This window comes from Diadema antillarum, unplaced genomic scaffold (assembly GCF_040938485.1).
Source record: "Diadema antillarum isolate AM-2024a unplaced genomic scaffold, OU_Dant_1.0 seq00000889_RagTag, whole genome shotgun sequence".
NCBI lineage: Eukaryota > Metazoa > Echinodermata > Echinoidea > Diadematoida > Diadematidae > Diadema > Diadema antillarum.
This window is the reverse complement of record NW_027271753.1, coordinates 1,638,530-1,652,792: the sequence shown is the minus strand read 5'-3', so window position 1 is coordinate 1,652,792 and position 14,263 is coordinate 1,638,530. Positions and strand designations below refer to the sequence as shown.

The window sequence follows — 14,263 nt, the reverse complement described above, 5'->3', positions numbered from 1 at the left end:
TCTTTTTCATCATTATCAAAAGTTAAAGGGATTGTACAGTTATGGTTGAGACCTAATTTCAGGTTTCTAACATCTTTTGATGAGATAATGAGAAACCTCTTATAAAATGTGAAAGAGCATGTAATTCTATGAGGAATTCAACGTTTATTTGATGAAAATTGGTTTTGAAATGGCTGGGATATCAAAAAAGAGCGATTCTAATAAAGTGTGGGACCCACACTTTATCACGATCGCTTTGTTTTACTTTGTTTTTTGATGTTTCAGTCATTCCAAACGCGGTTTTCGTCAAATAAACTTTGAATTCCTCTTAAAATGGTATATTCTGAACTATATCATAAGTGTTTTCTTTGTATCTCGCAAAAAGTTAAAAACCCAATTCTCATCTCCACCAAAACTGTATATCCCCGTAACATTAATATTATCAAACTCGTTTTACAATATTGATCTTAGGACAATCAAAATATCAAAACGTATCGTAATAATATCATTTTGTTCTTTTGCGTTACAGATGTAATCCGTAGGGTTCGACCTAAAAAGGGTTTCCAATAGGATTGACAATACCGACATAACGAGTTGAACACACGGCATAGTCCCGGGACATAGTACAGTTCACTACATACGGCATAGTCCAGGGGCATAATACAGTTCACTCTCTCGATGATACAATCTTTGCCAATTTAAATGCTTCATATTCCCTTGAAATGAATGGAAACTTCAGATACTATACATTCCATTTTTTTTTTTTTTTTGGTTTTCTCGACTAAAACCCAGAAACTTCTCGTTCTAGCTAGTATGAGCACAAATCTGCCTCTTGTTCGGTGGCCTACGGTCGGTAATACGGTCGGCCCCCATCCAATTACCGACACTAAGCAAGAGGACACCGAACAAGAGGCAGATTTATCGGTCTAGAACACATTATAAAATGGGCTTTTGAATATCTGCAATCTGATTGGTCAATTGTCATGCATTAATTTTTACTGATCCATACTAAGCCATGCGTCCGGTAAAGTCCGAACGCATGGCCATGCGTCCGGTAAAATCCGAACGCATGGCTCAAGTCTTGTATAGTCTTGTAGGTGTAGGCCTACCGGACGCATGATGGGGAAAACGGTTGTATTTCATGAATTTACGGGCCCATTTTATAACACAAATGTTGCACAGGCCAATTTCGTGGATCAACGAGAATTGGATGCTCTCGTTTAACTTTGGAAACAGTATAAAACCCACTCACTATGCACGTGGGTTTAAACAGTTTAAAAGTTAAACTCGCGCATCCAATTCTCACCGATCCACTCTGTCCTGTGATTGTATACTGAACAGTAGCGAAGGTTTCGTCTATACAAATGAATGAAAGAGTTAACACTAAATGACAGTGAAATTTTAACATTTTTTTTTCACAATTTTCCCTGGAGCTATCTCTTGGAAGACAGCCATAATCACACAAGCACTATATAGGTTCTGGACACACTGCTATTATACCTTGTGAATAAATTGTAATTTTTCTGGGCGACGAAGCGACTCAGACTCACCTTCAAAGAGTCAACATTCCGATGATTACTAACGCATTTGAGTAAACAAGATCCGAAGGGAAACTGTAGAAATCTGTAAGGTGCAGGAGAGTTTATACTAACTACTTTATCTGATAATAGGGTATAACTCCATCATGTAATCACGTACCAGCTGGACCCTTTTGCAGTTACCTGAGCGGAAGACGCCATCGACAATCTGCAGCTCAACTAGTCGTTAACTCTTGACACTGCTAACTATTTGTGTGTTTTGTTACTGTTGTTTTTTGAAAACCACAATCTTGGTCTGTAATACAACCCTGCTGACAAATCATTGCGCTTTGGCTCGAATTTAGAAAGGAAGGATAAACGGTATTATGTGGTTGCAGACTTTTTCACAGAAACAAGGAAGCCAACACACCAGTACGACCAAAATATTGAACAACAAGCAGAAAGATAGAAGTAAATGCGTGTTACGTTGACGGTTGCATATCATTCTGACGTTTCACAAATTCCGACTTACTAATATATTAACTAGAAGTTCCTTAATATAGTCCGAAAATGAGTGAAATAGGGTTCGTTAAGCCAGGGCATTTGTGTTGTTATTCGGAAGGTTCATGAATAGTCCGAAAATGAAATAAGGCTTGTTATTTCGAAGGTTTGTTTATCTGACTCATTCTAGACTGAAAACGGAATAGGATTTGGACATCACAAATGAATGCCGAAACTTGAATATAGGCCTATTAAACATGTACATACGTGCAGCGATCTAGATCTATGGGTCGATCATAATTCTATGAACACAATCAGGGAGCAGCGACGGTTGTGACCCATAGAAGTGTATAAATCATATTGATTGCTTATGTACCACTTGCATGTGCTCTATAACATGACTGCCTTTAATATACATAAAATCATTTATGATCGGGGTCTTTATAAAGCTTTGGGGATATGCGCTGAATATTCGCGCATGTACAAACACAAACACACAAACACAAACACAAACACAAACACACACACACATACTACAGGTATATGATTACACATAGTTACATCAACTTCACTATATAACTTGTAAACATAACATAGTGCCGTATATAATATGCCTTTACAGTGCATATTTTCAATAACAACCTGCTATATCGTATAGGCCAACGCGCACGTAAAAAAAAAAAGATGTAAAACGTTCAAGTCATGGTCTGTGGTAGCATAATTCTCCACGACCTTAGATACTTTTTTCCCCGAATATAATGTAGGACGTATAATCCCCTATCTTGCCTCCATCACAGTTCTCAGTCTACTTCCTCTTCTTAACAATCAGTCTTGTGAATGTTAGATGTGTTTGAAGCTCATTGATAGTAGTTGTCAAAGGCAGCCTGCAGCTGTGTGTGTGTGTGTGTATGTGTGTCACAAGTCACAGCATCAATAGTCGTCATGGATGATGGGTGGAGGGGCAGAGGGTTGACAGCAAAAGTAAAACTGCGACAACTTTGATGGTATCTCTTCTAATATTTGAAAAATCACTCCCACTCACTCAGTAGTTAGATCTATAATCATGAATGTATTTCACATGAGCGTATAAATTCTGCACAGCCCATTGCTATAAAGCCAAACGGAACAAAACTGTCTGAAACACGAAACCCACAACTTCGCACGGTCGAGACGACTGCCACGCGAGAAGTTTCCGCTGCTGTGTGAGTGAGAGTAGGCTCACGTCAGCGACAACAAACACGGAAAGGTCTGAAACAAAAGCGTCGGTACAGTGACACTTTCACCTCATTCATATGTCAAACTTATTCCGATCAACTGCCAAACGTAAATAGTGTAACAGGTTACTAACCTCCGTCAATCTTTGCCGGTAAACTCGTTCAAGTTGAACTCAATTGGAGACTTTGGGGATCACTTTAGAAGCGATAATCCTGCGTATTCCACGTAGTCAGAAAGACGGAGCCTCAACGCTGTCTATGCTCCTGTGTGGAGATGTGGATACTGAAACTCCGCAATACGCGCAGTGCACTCTTGTCTCACTGTGCAAGGACAGCGGGATAAACGCAGACGAGTTTGCTAATGTGGGGGAGTGTGTGGTGCAGAGAGGGTACCCCCAGTGTGTGAGGTTACGCTAGGAGCCCCTGCAAGTTTTCCCCCCTTTGCCAGCGGCAGCTCGGCATTCAATTCACACGAGCGAAGTCTTGGCCGCAACCGTCTTTGCTGACTCGTCACTCGGAGTGTTCGCTGTAAGTCTCAATACAGAGCCAGCTGGGCACCATAGACCAGGAAATTCTAACATTTGGATAAAACAACAACAACAGACAAAACGAAGAAATTGTCTGCACGTAAAGTTTCCCTATATAAGTAGATCAAGCTATAGCCTCCCCCCCCCCACCATGTTGTACCACTTTTCAAAGTTGCGTCAGAGGAAAAGGCTTAGCAGATATTAAAATGGACACCCCCATACTTACTAACTATAAAACCGCAGTCATGCACAACTGTGCCAATTATGGAAGATGTAGGCCTACATAATGATCAGGCGACGTCACCAGCGAATTCAGATAAAAAGTTATTTGAAATTACATACATTCATTCATGTTAGCAAAAATTGTAAATCATATTCTTCAACAAAGATCTCTTTCGAAACTCAAAAGTGCTGACTAGCCTATATACATTTAAAAGCAATGACCATAAAAGAGTTGCAAATTTTACTGCCATTTGTTTTAACATGAACATGGCATCCACCAAAATCAATTTGCCACCGTCTTAGCAGAAACATACTCCCCGTAAAGTGCATCTAATTATTTTTTCTCCCTAGTGGGCGTCATAGATTTTAATTGTACAGGCCTATCAGTGTCTAGAAGAAGTGAAAACATGCGTGGTTTTCAGATCGCCAGAATAAAATGCACACTTGTACTATACTGTTTCCAAATAAAGTGCGCATTTCATTATTGCCAAAGTTATTCCCTGTGTTTGCAATCTTAGTAATAGACAGGTGAACCAATGTTTCTCGTTCCAGTCTTTGTTTTTTTGTTGTTGTTTTTTTGCACAGAAACGGGTGATAAAACGATGAAAGGTTTTATTTTGAATATTTCTTCCCTCCTTGTGACCTTATACATCCAAACATCTCAGGCTTACGTAGCATTAACAAATGCTTAAAAAATCTTAATGCATGTACGTCCTAAATTCAATATTTCTTTTAATCAAGGACGTGCCACCCATTTGAGATATCAGTAACTTTTTGTGCGTTGTCCAGATCGCTATTATCGGTCCTTGGTGTACAGAAAAATGACACAATCGGCTGCTGGATGTTATCTCCAGCAGGCAAATCGTTCAAGTTATTGTTTCTGAACCAGAGCAGGAAGGAGATGTGCATAGTTTGACGAATGAAAGGTTTAGAGGTCAAAGGTCTAGAGGTCATCGTGGACACATACCTCTCAATCCAGTGATAATATTAGCTTGTTCTACCATTGTGACGCATTATGTAGTATAATTCCATTTACATAAAACATGCCATAGCAGATCCCGGTATGTATCAATAAAGAGATAGGAGAGAGACATGCAAATTAGCGGCTTATGAAGTCAAAGGTTGGCTACAAAATTTCTTCTCGTCCTTCTTCTCCGTGTTTTTCCCCTCCTCCTCCTCGTCCTCCTCCTCCTCCTTCTCCTCCTCCACCTTCTCTATGAAAGAGGAGACTATGAATGATGGCGAAGGGAAAAAGGATAGTGACGTCACTCAATTTGTGTCTATCTGATGCAGGAGAAATGATCTGACATGATTATACGGGCGAAATCGGACCAGTTTAAAAGCAAGTCTGAAAGCAAAGAGTTAATCCGATAGAAATTGAGGAAGTTATCAAATTGTAGAGTTTCGCTAATTGGTATATAAAAATACACATAATTATGTGCAGGGGAATAATGATTGTCATCACTTTAAAATTTATCCCAGGTATTCCTGGCTGAATAACTTAATTCATGATAATGATCAGTCAGATATCTTAGTATTTGAGACTGAGGCATAATTGCGTTCATTGAAAAAAAAAAATAGGATAATTTCGAGATTTGTGTAGCCTATAAACTATTTGGCTTGTGTTGAACCGACGACATCCGCGACTCTATCATATGCATATTAATATTGACAGTTCAAGAACTGTTTTGTGAAAATAATCGTTTCTTAACTTTCCTCATTTTTATCCGATTTTGATCAATACGTAATTGTTCCCCATGTGCTTATCAGATTTAATCTTTCTGCTCAGACTATCTGCTAACATATTATTACTGCTCCGGAATTACCACTGAAATTGAGAAGGCAGTTTTAGACTAAGTATGCGGAAACAAAGTACTAAAGGTCAGACGTACAGTACATGAAAGTACGGAAAGTCATAAAATATTAACGCAATTCATTCTTAGAATAGTAGGCCTATGTGTGCCTAATTGTCTGTGCTTTCCTTTCCTAATGAACATGAGTGATGTAATGGAATGAAATTAGTAAATTGTCTTACATAGATTCAAAGGGGACAGCTTGACTTTGAGAATTGGTACAGATGTAGTTCGTTCAACGTTGGTTCTTTTTCCTTCATTTTATACCCTAACTCGGAGACGGCTGCCATATAGACTAAGCTTTAGGATATTGGTGATAGTTGTTATGTGATAGCAGAATTCACTTATTTTGGCCAATGGCAAATTGCGGTTTAGCATCAAACGCTTCCGTTCCTCTCAGTAGGAGGAAGTGAGGCGATAATTAGTCTGACCATGGACCTATGATCTGACCTCCGTTAAGAAATATCCTCGCTATGATGGCGAAATTTGAGTGGCTTTGTGACGACACAATGTACCGGATGATAGCGAAAAGACATGTGGAAAATAATCGTGTGCAGGAAGCTATATACTGAGCAAAAACAATGTCAGCAAAATAATTGTTTACTGTTTACACAACATCACACATACATACACATACATACACACACACACACACACACACTGCATATTCGTATGAAGTATACAAGATAGGCCATACATGTGTAAGTGTTCGTGTATGATTTAATTATAGTTATCGTTGGGTTGCTATATACACCTGAAAGGTATGATATTCAAGTGTAATGTATTGATGGTTTATGTTTCTGTTATGTGTAGAGTACAATTCACACAAGTAAATACATGAATATGACTGATGTTAACTTGGAAAAAACCCAGTAAAGATTACCGATAAAATTACCGTAAATAATAGTGATGATAACACAAATGATGACAGTAATAATAATGTCCATTATCACTATCATTATTATGATTTTTATAATAATAGCGTGTAATGACACTTTGTGCGACGATGAGGGCGCTTTTCTATTTTGCAGTAGTTTTCAGCTTGCAGTTTGCTTACCACTGCTGGCATCACGTTCAAAATTCCCAATACAAAGGCATTATATTTTTTCAGTACTGCAAATAGCCATAATTAATTTCCAAAGAGCAGAACCATCATCCATTGGTTTGACTCCCTTTGTTGACGCTCTGCATGCCACATTGATTCCCAATCCATAGGTTTGTGTGTGTGTGAAATGTGTGCACATTTTGACTTATTGGCACGGAAAGGGTTAATAGAGCGCTCACCCAAGAACATGCACCTGTTTTGACTGTTTTATTACCTATAGAATGTATGTCAATTAAGACGAAAATATTATTTACCGAGAAGAAAAAACAAAAACTAAACAATGATAGCATATCCATTAATTTCAGTAATTATGATGTATCATCTGCTGTTTCCGTAAAATAAAAAGATAAATAAGTAAATAAAAAATAAGAGTATGTCGGACCTCGATTATCCGACCACATCGGGACCGGCGGGCGTCCGGATAGTCGATTTGGCCGGATAACCACAGCACTTTCCAGCATAGCATGCTAGGAGTATAGACATGCTATTACCAAGTTACTAATGTTATGATTATGTTCATAGCGTTATCATGTTTCATACTTCTACGGAAATTTAAACAAAATATAAGTATGATATCCCTTCATGTCCCTTCATGCATGGTTGTTTGTTTGCTTGATATTGACTGACAATGAGATCGATATTGTGACTCGTCAAAATACTGCCGCTGATGTGTACTGCACTGCTGTGTACGTAGTGCTAGTGATAAGCGCGGCACTTGTCATTATCATCGTTACTGTCCGCTGGGATGAGTGAAATAATGAAATGTCCCGTTGTGTATTCGCACGATAATGGTTGGACGCGTGTTTGTTTTGAATGATATTTGGCACTGAAAATAAACATGAAAACACTAAAAAGATATGTCAGTCAGTCGACGTCCAGATCCCAGAGAATACGGATAATCGATGGCCAGATATTCGAGATCCTATTATACATGTATAATACATTGATGATATACTAACATGGTAAGAACGCATTGGTACCGTCTGCATTCGTGTAGCCACATGTTGGTGTGCTTATCGTTCTTTATAGACATTTCCAAAAGTATTTTGATTATACAGTTATTATATTATGCTTTGATATTTTCTCTTATTCATTGTCACTACAACGTAGCTTGGTTAATTGTTCTGATTGTTTTGAGAGAGTTATTAAGTATTACAAAAAAAAAAACACGTGTTCGATTAATTTTGAATGCCCATTTTTTTCACGCCCATACATCGCCAATTTTCATGAATTACAATTACTGCATGTATTCGAAATTGATGTATTGAACAAAGTCAATCTATAAAAAGTAAAACAAAGTGGTCCTGATAGAATTCGGGTCCCACCTTATATAAGGACCTCTTTGTTTTCGAATATTTCAGTCATTTCAACACCAATTTTCGTCAAATAAACTTGTATTTCTTCTAGAACTCTTTCTCATTATCTCACAAAAATGTTGAAAAACCCGAAGCTCCATCTCAACCAAAACTTCAAGTCCATCACTTTAAATCTATGACTGGTTGCAAAATTGGCAATCTCCTGTGGTAAGTTCAGTTGTAAGAGTCTTTTTTTTTTCTTTTTCTTTTTCTTTTCGGATTTTCAAACCTTATTTCATCACCATCAAACCTTCGGCAAAATAAACCTTATTTCATTTTCTTTGGTCCAACAAACTTTTGGATTAACGAATACTAGTACTTGGGATAAGACCGCAAACTTATGTTCATCTTTGGACTAATGAACATCTAGGTAAACGGAGTTTGTGTTTCTGCAGTGTATATCAAAGACATTCGGCAACACGTTATATAAGTTGATGATGTGGAATTTTAATATTTAATATCGGGGGGATAATTTTCTTTTTTCGCCTCAAGTGCTCAATGAGGTGCATATAGCCGATTTTTATTCTTTTTTTTTTTTTTGGGGGGGGGGGAGCACATTAAAGGGGATGGCTAGTTACTTATCAGTGGGAATCAGTGGGAATGCTGGGGGATGATTGTTCCGATCCTTGTGGGATTCATTTAAGAGTACATTACATATCTATTGTTGTGCGAAAATTATTTGCGTCAGAACGGTCTCATATTCAAGTAATGTGCAGTTTAAGGCCCCGTCACTGTACAGGCATGCTAACCTGGAAACATCTGACTGCACATTACTTGAATATGAGACCATTCTGAAGCAAATCATTTTCACACAACAATAGATATATAATGTACTCATGAATGAATCCCACAAGAATTGGAACAATCATATCCCAGCATTCCCACCGATCCCCACTGATCAGTTACTAGCCATCCCCTTTAACTTCCTAAACGAAGCAAAGAACAAACACCTATACCTGAGTGCACAGAAGACCTCCCTGATCTGTCCACAGCAGATTAGTCTCGACAGATAAGTGACGGAAAGGAAAACGGACCGTACAAAAATAAGCGGAAAGGGGTTGTGTCTCTAGTTCGATACAAAGTACGTTATCAAGGGAAACAGAACTGACAAGACTGGGGCCCCGGAAATCTTTAGCAGGGGAGAGGTAACAGTGGCGGATCCAGAGGGGAGCTCAACCGGCGCTTTCTTTGTATTTGATTGGTTGATTGATTGATTGAATGACTGACTGACTGACTGACTGAATGACTGAATGAATGAATGAATGAATGAATGAATGATTGATTGATTTGTTTGTTGATTGATTAATTGATTGATTGATTGATTGGTATTAGCTTCACCAGGGGACATTTCATGAAGCATTTTGTTCAACAAAGTTGTCGGACAAATTTGCTCTCAGCCAATCAGATGCAAGGATTTTAGTAGCTTGTAACAGTTGGTCAGAAAAAATTTCCGACCAAGGCGATTCATGAAATGCCCCCTGGTAGACGAATGATTATATCATTGTTGGGGCGGGGCAGCGATTCCTGCATTTCGTAACTGCTGCGCCAATCGAGGGTTCTGATTGGTCCAAAGAAAGTGTCAAGTCAAGTTTACTTACCTGTTATTGCTACATGCTCCTCGCTCATTCAATGTAGCACAAAGACGGCTTCAGACAGGATGGCTTACATGATTTTTATAATATAATTTCATGTACCATTGTGTACTGTATGAGGTTAGGGTTTTGATAGGTTTGGATGTCTCAGCAATTCCAAAACCGATTTTTATCAAATAAACTCTGAAATCCTCTTAGAATGGCATGCTCTGTACGCTTTCATAAATGGTTTCCTGGTATCTCGCAAAAAGTTAAAAGCCTAAACCTCATCTCCACCAAAACTATGCCATCCCTCTAATCTACTGAAGGGCACAACTGCCGCCACCAATGGACTCACATCTAGCGTGGATCAGGATTGAGGGTCCATGGTTTCATCCATATTCGAACTCAGCCAGCCAGATTTCTCAAACCGCTTTGTTTCACTACTTTTGAAACAGGAATGAAAATCCCCATGACAGTCCCAGTGGCCACCCGGGTGATCCCAGGACAGGGACCAACATGCGAGTCCAATTTTACCATCTACTTCTTCGTCCCACATGACATCCAGTCCAACGCTCCTCAGTCCGCAGATGAGAACGTCTTTATCGAAAAGTTTCCCCAGCAGCGTGTCTGCGGATATGGTCACAACTCAGAGCGGCGACCGACCGATTTGTAGCCTGCTCGGTCACCGCTGACATTTTGGCACCGCCGGGCAGTTTTTGGAGATGTCGAGCAGACTAAAAAAAACCTCAGCGATGCCCGAGCGATGCCCTGTCGATTTCCCATCGGTCACCGGTCGATTTCAGGTAAGAAAATTGCGAAATATGGGGACCTTCTCCGCGCAGAGACTGAGCAGTCACCGAGTGATGCCCCATTGGCAACTGGACGATCTCTAACCGGCCACCGGCCGATTCTTACGAAATCGCTCAGCGACCGACGGGTGACCGATAGGTCACCTACCGGTGTCCCGTAGGCGTACCGGCGGCCGCTCGCCGGTCTCTGCTGGAAATTCTCACAAGCTATACCTGGGTCTATTCATGTAGCCATATAATATATGTAATTTGTGATGTGATAATCAATTAATTAGTCAATTAAGATAAAACTCTTGGCTAAGGATCTAAGAGTTGAATTATCAACTTCCAAACCTCAATTCTGTGAAGCCACAGATAACCAGAAAAAATAGGAAATCAAGCAAAAGGAGGGAAAACCCAAGATTGAACTAAAATTAGAATAAATAGAATTTTCCAAAATATCTCGGTTTGCTTCTATACTTAACAGTATTTCTCTATTCTTATTTAAGCTCATATTTTCACTTTCCCATCTCTTGTCATTCATGACTTCTTCATAATATAGGGCTTTACTAAATGATAAGATAACCAAAACCATACATTACTAACTATATTATGTACACTAACTTTTCGCTTAAATCTCTTTTGAACCAAAGCGGTTGTCCCTAACTTCCTTGTCCCTCATGTTTTTTGCCGAGATGTTGAGATGTTGATGGGGTTTCGATCCTTACCTCTATCCCTCCCCCTGCTTCTTCCACAATACCCTGGCTTCTCTTTCCCATCCAGTCCCTGTTTTCCTTCAGTTCTTCGGTCATTTTTATCTTTATCAGTTTTTGGTCCCTAAATCGCTCGACGGCGACCGCTCGATCTATTCCTTTGGTTTTCTTCTGTGCTTTTGTTATTTTTGTCTCCATTATTTTTGTTCCCTAAATCGCTCAGCGGCGACTGCTCGATTAGGTCAGAGCCTGGGCGGTTGCCGTTCGGACACCGAGCGTATTTTGGGCAGTGAGTGAAAACTGGTCGGTCAGCGGCGACCGACCGATGCCCTAAAAATCAGTGGTGCCTCGTTGGTCACTGGTCGATCACCGGTCGTTCTCAGACCAAAATTGCTTAAAAACTCGCCGAGCGGTCGCCGAGCAGGCTGATTTTGGGGGTTGTGACCGTAGCCTACGTACGGTGGGTATAATATTTATTATGTACAATTGCGATTCTCATAATTTCCTATGATATTCTCTATACTTGTTTTATTCCTATTCCGTGTGTATGTGTGGATGGATATTACTTTGAGTTTATTCTCTTGCGCGGAAGTGTGACGCATATAGTTGAATATGGTTTCTGTTATTATTGTGTACGTGTGCACGGGAAATCATGTTTAATCCCTGTCACTTCTTGATATTTTTCTCTGTGTGGGTGTGTACTTGTATGTATCTATGTTTGCGCGTACGCACATGTGTGTGTGTGTGTTTGACTGTTCCTAAGCCTCTTTTAATGAACCCATTGAAAAACGAATTCTTTTTGTTTGTTTGCTATAAAAATATTGTACCAGCTCTCATTCGCAAATCTTCCTAAATCACTCAATTAGAATCTGTTTGTATGATTAAAAAAATACCTTTACTTCATCTTCTCACAATGATAAAGATTTGAATCATTTTCTGCTACATAAAAAAAAAAATCTTAGCAGGCTCCATCTTATTTGTTCAACTGTAGTGAGACATGTACAATTCAATTTTGCAGCAAGAAATGTATTTATTGCGACAAAGGGAACTGTTGATATCAATATCCCAAAAATGGCCGATCTTGTATATAGAAACTGCAATTAGTACGGTTGCAAAGGTTTCTTGCAAAAGGATATCTGTGAGGTTCTATGGCCTTTTTCCTTACACAAATGCTTCAGAACACGCTATATCTTCGACTTTGTGCTCTCGGTGAAACTGTGGCAGGAGAGAGGAGTGGAGAACGGAAATGGCAGAAAATAGTAATTTTCTCAGCCTCTACCCCTATCATCTTAAAAGCCTGCAGTGTCAGGAAAAAGAAAGCATGATTGTTTTTCATATTTTTCATTGTCAGTTTAACCTTACACTTTCGTTCAGTCAGCGATCCTTCATATACAGGAATTAAATCAATCTTCGAGAATAAGCTCTATATGAAACGCCAAGTATCAAACGGCCGATTTTGTTACAAAATCAGTCATCAAGTGTGGGACAATTGGCGCCCCATAGCGCTTATTCTCACGTTCAGAACGTACGTACTCATGAAACAGAGGCTAGTGACTCCTTTGTAGGGCACACGAGCACTGGACAACTGTCCAATATAACAAGCCAAGTATAACAAAAATTACTGCCCTAGTGATTTCACAAATGATTTCATATTGTGCATGAACCCGTATCATTTTATTTGTTCCCTGGAAATAATGAACCATTATCCACTCGAGTCCTGTAGAAGACATGTTGTAAATCATACGTCTTATTTTCGATCCATTGCCAAGTGTCAGGTTGACAGAGATGCATGGTCCCCTAATTACGTTTGCATTTTGTGTTTACACGATATGTATGTGTTTGTGTGTGTGTGTGTGTGTGTGTGTGTGTGTGTGTGAACGCGTGTCTATGTGTGTGCGAAAGAGGAAAATCAACTTGAATATTGTGTCTCGCAGACAACAAACATTCATAATCTTGCATTGAGTACAGTGCACTCTAGTTATAACGAAATTCCGGTTACCACAATGTAAAAATGCAGACCGCAACATTATCCTCTCTATTTTCTTTCTCTTTTTTTTTTTGTGGTAATAACTAAACTTTGATAAAACGAAAGAAAAATACCGGTTTCGAGGACTTTGTTATAACGGGAGTCCACTGTAGTTGCAACTCTTTTCCCCCTTTCGTACTTTCTCCATATCTTGCTTCTCTTCATTATTGATCGTATCCAATAAGTTCTTCTGTAAATGCAGGTGTCTCCAGCATATGCGCTTTTCTTGAACTCCAGGACATATTAGGGCAATTCCGCGGTTAGTAACATTACATTTACACAAATTTAGATATTTATTTTTACTACAAAATCTCCATTTATTCATTTCACGTCAAAAATCATGTTAAAAACATGTTCATCCTTCGAATATTTATGATATAGAAAAGAATGAATAAAATCCAATAAATATAAGAACTGCTATGGCAGCTAAAAGGGCAGGTTAGTGATGTTACGAAAAAAGGACATGACAAAAAAAATCAATGTCTTGTAACAAAAAGTGTGCAAAAATTCAAGGCATTTCAAACAAAGTGTTGCATTAATTTCAATTATTGCATCTTGACAAATGTTCACGCTAATATTTTTAGCAGTTCGACTGATAATTTACTAGCTAGACCCCAAAAAGCATGGTTAGTAACTTTACGATTTGTCCGAAGTAATTCCGCAGGTCATTTCACCCTTTTGTAATTGACGAAATGTCACATGACTTCTGGAGCATTCAAATGTATTCATCTTTTACCCTTCAGCAAAACTTTGAGAAAAAAAATTAAAAGGAACCCAGTGTAATTTATATTTACTGGTAAGTGAATTTCAGCATCCCTAGTCCCACATATACATTTTAAATGATGGTTTCAGATCTCGTAAAACCAATAAATAAAAAAATAAAATCTAC

At 38.9% G+C, this 14,263-nt stretch overlaps 1 protein-coding gene across 1 annotated transcript in view; it reads right to left on the bottom strand.

Moving 5' to 3' along the window:
• The window catches only part of LOC139740875 (heparan sulfate glucosamine 3-O-sulfotransferase 5-like), a 39,152-nt gene extending 35,704 nt beyond the window's left edge, over positions 1-3,448 (bottom strand). Inside the window, exon 1 of the mRNA XM_071651460.1 lies at positions 3,346-3,448. The gene's annotated coding sequence lies outside the window, so the exon portion shown is untranslated. The remainder of the gene's footprint in view (positions 1-3,345) is intronic.
• Positions 3,449-14,263: the final 10,815 nt, after the last annotated feature.